Source organism: Fukomys damarensis, unplaced genomic scaffold, assembly GCF_012274545.1.
Source record: "Fukomys damarensis isolate Sample0158 unplaced genomic scaffold, DMR_v1.0_HiC HiC_scaffold_16, whole genome shotgun sequence".
NCBI classification, from domain to species: domain Eukaryota; kingdom Metazoa; phylum Chordata; class Mammalia; order Rodentia; family Bathyergidae; genus Fukomys; species Fukomys damarensis.
Window position 1 is genome coordinate 95,905,421 of NW_022900928.1, and position 7,135 is coordinate 95,912,555.

Here is a 7,135-nt window from a genome sequence, read left to right on the forward strand (position 1 = left end):
ACCTGCAGAAGACCATGACCTCCAAACCTCCACCACCACCATTCTCTTCGTTCCTACTTGGTAGTATCCCTTGGCCAGACTCCCTGCTTCTGATACCACATTCGTAGAGCGAGTCACAGCTTACAAAGCAGTTCATATCCATCATTTCCTGTGAGACTTTTTCTCCTACCCCAGCCCAGCACAGAAAGCTCTGTCAGTAGAGACAGTAAAATGAGATCATCAAAGTGGGTGGGAAAAGGCATCTGAGAGTGAAAAGGTCATACAAGGCTTTGGACTCTGAGCACAAAATGGCTGTTTGCTTGAGGTTATTTTCTGAGGAGTGAAAATGTGGGACAAGAATGGCAGGGAGAAAAACTCTCTGGATTTACCTCAAGGCAGTCAGTATACACCAACGAGCATGGGCACCAAGTCTCTGAAAACAGCAGCAGAATGGACCAGGAGACATAGTGTCCAGGAGTCCCCGATGACTCCCACCCTGTTAGGCTGAGAGGACATAGAGACACCACAAGGTAACAGGACTCGCCTGAGGCTTCAAGTAAGCCAGTGACAAAGTTTCTAGTGCCACCCCAGAATTAGATCTTTGTGTTGATCTCTGCCATGACCTTCACCCTTCTGAATTGGATATGCTTTTGCTTTTTGGGAGATATATTTTTCTTTAAAGGCAAAGCCCTTCAGAACAGTTTTAAGCAGACACTAGTGATTCAGAGAAGCAATCAGAAAAGTCTCCTTCACCATGGTGTCCCTTCCTCCAGATGCAGGATTCTAGGGCAGTCCACTTACATCCTCAGAAAACTGAGGGCTACATCATTGCATCTGAGTAGTTGCAATACCCCTCCCCTTTATTTTCAGTTTCCATTTTTATTTGTACATTTTTACAGATAGTATTGAATAGCAAAACAGTCACACCATGGGTGGAAGCGGGAAAGGGTGAGTCTGCAAAAGCGCTGTGTGAAAGGCCTCATCACACTCACGACACAGACACACTGGCACACACAGACAAGAGAGGGTCTCTGGGCTACCCAAGGAGGAAAGGAAAAGCTTGGGGTCCAGGAGAGAGAGGGGGACACAGGGTTCCCTAGGGAGCAATGCCAGTCCTTGGGTGTGAAGAATAGGAGGTGGCATCTACAGAAGAGACACCAGGTTGAGCTGCCGCTGGGCAACTCCCAGGTTGAAGCCCAGTGTTCTGGTTCTTGACACTGAACAAACACCTGTGCAGTTGGCCAGTTTCCCCCATTACTGGCTGGGCTGTCATTATAAAGAGAACAATGACTCAGACTCCCCTTGGGGAAAGTCTCAACACAATATTGACATTTGATTCACTGCAAAGCAGAACATGTGGGGAACCTTTCAGAAGTGCATTCCTTTCTCATTTGGAATCTAGGATCCAGTATGTTCCATACTTGGAACGTTTTAGTGAATGAACTATCCAGGGGACTTTTATAAAATCCCACAGACTTCTGATTAAGTCACTGGCTTTGTCAACTGACAAGAGAAAGCAGTTCCTAGCTCACCCTAAACTTGAAACCTCATTAAAACCTTCCAGAATCTGATTTGTTCCCACCACTTGGGCATGTACAGCTAGAAATAACATCTGGGAGAATTGTTAATAACAAACAAGGTACTAACCACATGCCTTGGTCAAAAGTCAACTGTTTCAGCTCCCCTGTGCTCTTTGCCTCACTTGGTTTATTCATTCCCTCACTTCTGGGAATAAGCAAGAGGGAGAAGTTTGCCCCTTGCAAAACTGGCTTTGGACAAAGGAAGATCAGAAATGGATAAAGGAACCAGTTTCCCTGGAGTGCCCAAATGAAGGGAAAAAAAATCTCATGTGCTTCAGTGGGCTAAGTATAACCAGCAACCAGGATGACCTCTCACTCCAGATCAGCCCTTCAGCAGCGAGGCAAAGAGTCTACAGGGGAGAATTCCCTTTCAGTGGGGGCTCTGCCACTGCAGGATAATTGGATCAGTGCATAATTCATGTGACATTTCATGTTTGCAAATTACTTTTCAATTTCTCTGTCTACCTTAATACACCATGAGGTAAAGTGTTATCACCATCCTCATTTTGTAGATGAGGAAGTTCAAGTATGGAAAAGACACAGTGCCCAGAGTCACAAATCATTTTAGTGCAGAGCAGAAATGAAATTTACAGTAACTGCATTATACAAGTGGAGCTTAATTAGTGAGTTACTCTGGCTTCAGTGCGCTTATACCCATGATTAGACTGAGGTGGTACCTGGAAAAAAGAACAAGTAGAAGAAAGAGAGAAAATTCCCCCAAACAGATATCTTTTAGCCCTGTTCCACCCGCCCTCTAAGACTGACATTGAGGTTTCAAAGGCCTCTTTTCTATCTTTGGGGGCTCAGAGGCCTGTGCTCCTGCTGCCAAGAACTCCATACAGGCCAGTGTGATTCTTAGGCCACTGAAAGTCCTTCTAGCCCCATCTGTCAATCCAAAGATGACCACTCATTAGGGAGGATTTGGGGTTATGGCCACTATAACTGAGCACACTGATGACATCTCAGTGATAGAATTATGATCAATCTGTATTCTTTGTGTTGCACTTTATTTTTCTAATCTACAATGTGCATGTAATACACTGGATAAAAAACCCAATAACAACATATTCTAAGAACTAGGAATGTTTCAAAAACATTTTGCACCATGGCAGCAACAATGAAAAGATGACAAATACAGCTTCAGAAGTCAACTGCTTTGAGAGACATCAGAATCATTTGTATGCATCAACTCTGGTGGGCCTGCTTAAAAACCTGTCCCCTTTCTCTGTCACATACCAGCTGGAAGGCAGCACCAATGACAATTCGGCTGGTATGCACCAGTTATTTCTATCTGTGGTAAAAATCAGCTCTCACTCTGACTCATCATGTTTCCCTGGAAAGGGCTGGATGTGTTCATTGGGATGCCTAGTCCCTAGAGCAGAGGGAAGATTATAGAAAACCAGCTTCACTCAAACTACAAGAAGCACAGCTTACCCCACACCAGCCACATTGAAGGGTGACCAGGTGTATTTCTTCCCACCACTTCCAACAGATATTTGAAAATTAGTTAATGCTCTCAGAATAAGCCAGGTAAAGATAGTCCATTCTAAATGCCTCTGAGTACTGTATTTTTTTCATTATTTTGAATGTGACTCAGGTAAGTGCCTCTGGAGACCCAATTGGCCCATCCTTCCATGAAATCAGGACAATCATACCTGGTGGTATTTTCCTACTAGGCCTCTTATCATGAGTAGAGACAAACATAGAGACAGTATCACAATATCCTCCCCTCTTATGGAAAGAAAGGCAGTACCACTGGGTGGATCCACTCACCCCCAGTGAGAGATTATACCAATATGGCACTAGGGCCCCAGGTGCTGCATAGGAGCATAAAGTTAAGAAAGGCTGGTCCCCACTTGGTGCTGCCCAGTCTTTGTGCCTTCATGATCTCTGGAGGTGAAAGGGTAGAGTTGTTGAAAGGCTAAGTCTTATGGAAGGGTTGAAGCTGGAAGAGGCACAGTTTGTTTTTTTGTTTTTTTTTTTTTTACATTTTATATTCTGATGCCAGCAAGCCACAGACCTCCTCATGAAACCTACAGCCACAACAAACAAAGGGACTGCTTAGGATTTATCTCTAGCCTCTCTAGAGAAGAAGCACTTCTATTTTTAATTGATGAAAGTAGATGCAGAAGGAAAACAAAAGTGAATGAGGAGAGAGGAAAAGGAAATAGAGAAAGAAACCTTACCTTTCAAAAGAAGAAAAAAGAAATAGGACCTCTCCTTAGGAGACACCCTGTAATTCCAAGTCCCTAATTTAGTAGGGAAGGAAAGAGGTTGACTTTCATGGAGCTTGCAGGACATGCATGAACATATACCTTGTATACACTCATCTTTAAGGAATTTGAACTTGACCTGAATTGGAACTGGGGGCCTTACTTAGGCCACTGATCCTAACACCTCTCAGAAGGTACTTGGGTTTGAAGTTAGTAGCATCTGACCTAGAGATCCTCACAAGTCAAGGATCTTTTCTTCCTTGTCCATGGTTCCTTTCTCAGAAAGCTTCAGCAACAGCTCAGAGGGGTAGGTTTTTACCTGTGGTCCAACCCATGCGTGTGAAAGAGCAAAGGCATTGTGGAATTTTCCCATTGGCTAGGACCTTCCAGGTCTACAGGAGCTTTCACCCTGACCACGTGGTTGGGAATGGTTTTTTTCTCCCAAATACGTGTAGACCCGAAAGTGTATATTTGTACCCATCTGAACCCACTATCAACAAAGCCACTCTATGGCCCTGCTCTGCTGACTGTGAGTGGAGCCAGATGGTTTACACATTTCAGGGATGCTCTAGTCTCAAAGGGATGCAGTAAGCTTTGTCAAAGTTCTGACACAAAGATAAGTAGTTGGATAGAGCACATGACTTACTTAAGTATGGAATTTTAAAAAGGTATAAATAATGATGGGTCTAAGAGGCGGTATCTTGAAATGTGGTTACTTATGTTATAGTTGATAGTAAATCATCCCCTTTAGAAATATTTCCTCTACCTTTCTGCAACTGGAAAATGACTGGAATTTGCATCTAGTCACAGACAATGCCCCTCACCCAAATGAATTCCTGTGGACACCTTCTTGTCCCTTTTCTTGAGATGCTTTGAAGGAAGTGTCTCAATTACAAGGCTTTCAATCTGAGATGCTTTTCTTCAAGGCCAAGTATGCCCTTCCCCTTACGGGTGAAATCTAACTTTAAACAAAGAAAATGAAAATAAAATTCCCAATGGAAAAACTGGGTTTCTTGCAAATCTTCCTCATAGAATAAATCCTTTGTCTTAAAAAATAAACCCTAGAAACCTCAAGTGGAAGCTAACAGCATTTCTTGCTACCCAGATCACTCCCATGGCCCTGCACATCCATACCCAGGCACTCATGCATGGGACCTTTTGCAGAAGCTGACCAGGGTCCCTGGAGAGGAAGTCTTGTGTAGGACACCCACACCTGCATGCAGGTGTGCACTGACACAAACATAAAAATGCATGGGGGGGGAGACATTATGCCCAATTCATTCACTCCAGATGTCCTATTTGGGTATGTATCATATGCATACATATTCCAAAAGAGCAGATGACACAGGCAGAACTTACTGCCTGGTGAGAGAAGAGAAAGTCAGAAGTTAGTAGGTGAGAAGAGAAAATTAGAAGTGGTTAGTAGCGGGTGTGAGCTGGGGGAGACTGGTAGGAAGATAGGCTGGAAGACACGTAGATGAAACAGAACATTGGGAAGGAAGGCTGCTGAGTGGTTGGCAAAGTTCCCAAAATACATTTGTTATGAAACAATTGGATGCTCTGCTATGGGTCCGTGGCTACACCAGGCTGTGGGTTCTCTCCTGCCTCTCAGCACTGCTCAGCAGCAGCCGGGCCTCTGGGTGATGAGCTGCTCAGCCCTAAGGCATTCATAGCTCTCTGGCTGATTTCACTCATTGGCACTTGTGATGCCGATTTGCTCATGGGCCCAAGACTTGGGTGGGTTTATTCTGCCTCTGTTTGGGTGTTAATCTCTAAAACAGCTATTTTGGGATTCATGGCCTTGAATATCAAGAGGAAAAGGAGGAGGATGGAAAGAGTCAAGAGTTCTCCGTAAATTTACACAATATCATACAAATTTGAACCCATGGGAAATGGAGGTGCTTTCTGCACGTGACCCATTTCCTTTCATCTGTACAGAGATCACCCCTAGGAAAGGAGTAGATGTCCAGTGACAAAGGACAGCCCCTGCAACGGGAAGTGAAGGTCTTGTTTGTTATACGTACTTGTACAACAGCAACCAGAGGCAACATTCCTTCTCCCTCCTGAATCGTGTGTTCCCCCTCTTCTCTCATGGCTTTTGTGCCCAGTTGTGTCTTGAACTTCCAAAATTAAAGAGGACTAAATCCTGCGGAGTCCCAGACTGCAATGTAAAGAACCACAGGGTCCTCTGCCCCAGTGGTTTTGTTGTTTCTGCCCTCTGGGAATTTGAGCTGTACCAAAAATAATTTTTTAAAAAGTACAACACAAACAATAAAACCTCACACTCAGAAAACATCCATCTCATTCACTCACTCCTTCACGCGTTCCTTCCTTCCTTCCTACCTTCCTTCCTTCCTCCCTCCCTCCCTCTGTCCTTCTCCCTGTGCCTCCCCGCTCAGAGATCTGCAGCTGCAGTGTTGGCACCCATAGAGGCCTGGCCCCCCATGATACTTCCTAGGTCTCCTGGCCTCCATCTTGGGCCACAAAACCACTACAGTGATAGACAACAGTCATAATGCAATATTTCCATTTAAAAGGAGGAAAGGAAAAAGAAAACCACCCAAATTAGACGCACAAGCACACACGCACACACACACACACACACACACACACACACACACACACACATCACAGCATTACTCCAAGGCTCTGATCTGCCCAGGGAGTGCAGCGGGGAGGACAGGGTGGCCTCTTGTTTAACCAGGTGTAAGGCAGCTGGAAGGTAAGACTGGGTTTTCTGAGCATCCACCGAAGTGTCCTTTTATTGATGTGGACCGTGCCTCTCAGCGTGTTCTCTCCCCTTCCTACCTCTCAAACTTTGTCCAAAAGTTTGGCCACAAAGAGAAAATTTGCTTTTCTGTTTGTTTTCTCATCCATTCCACATGTGTCGCTGGTGGGCCAGGAAGGAGCTCAGAACAGGAAGAGTGGGAAATGAAGCGGTTCTGAAATGGCCTCAGAGACGTGGTTACATTCTGTGAACTAGGGGCTGTGCTTCCCTGGGAGATGAATGGGGGGTGACGTCCTCTCTTGCTGGCCCGGGACACAGCACTTCCTTCTCCATAACTGGGTTGCTTCAGACCACTGCCACTGTCCCTTCCAGCTCACCACCACACCCTCATGAGTGGTGGGGATCAAGGTGCTATCACAAGTGGTGGCATTTGCTCTGTCTTCAAGAAACCATGAAGCCAAAAGTCAAGAATTGATGGAAGAGCCATAGGACGGGAACACTGTCCCCATCTTGATGATGAAACAACACAAAGTCCGGCGAGATGCAGGTGCCTGAGCCAACTCAACTCTACCTTGGCACTGGCATCGTCTTGATTTAGCTTTGTTTTATATATGTATATTATATATATATTTATA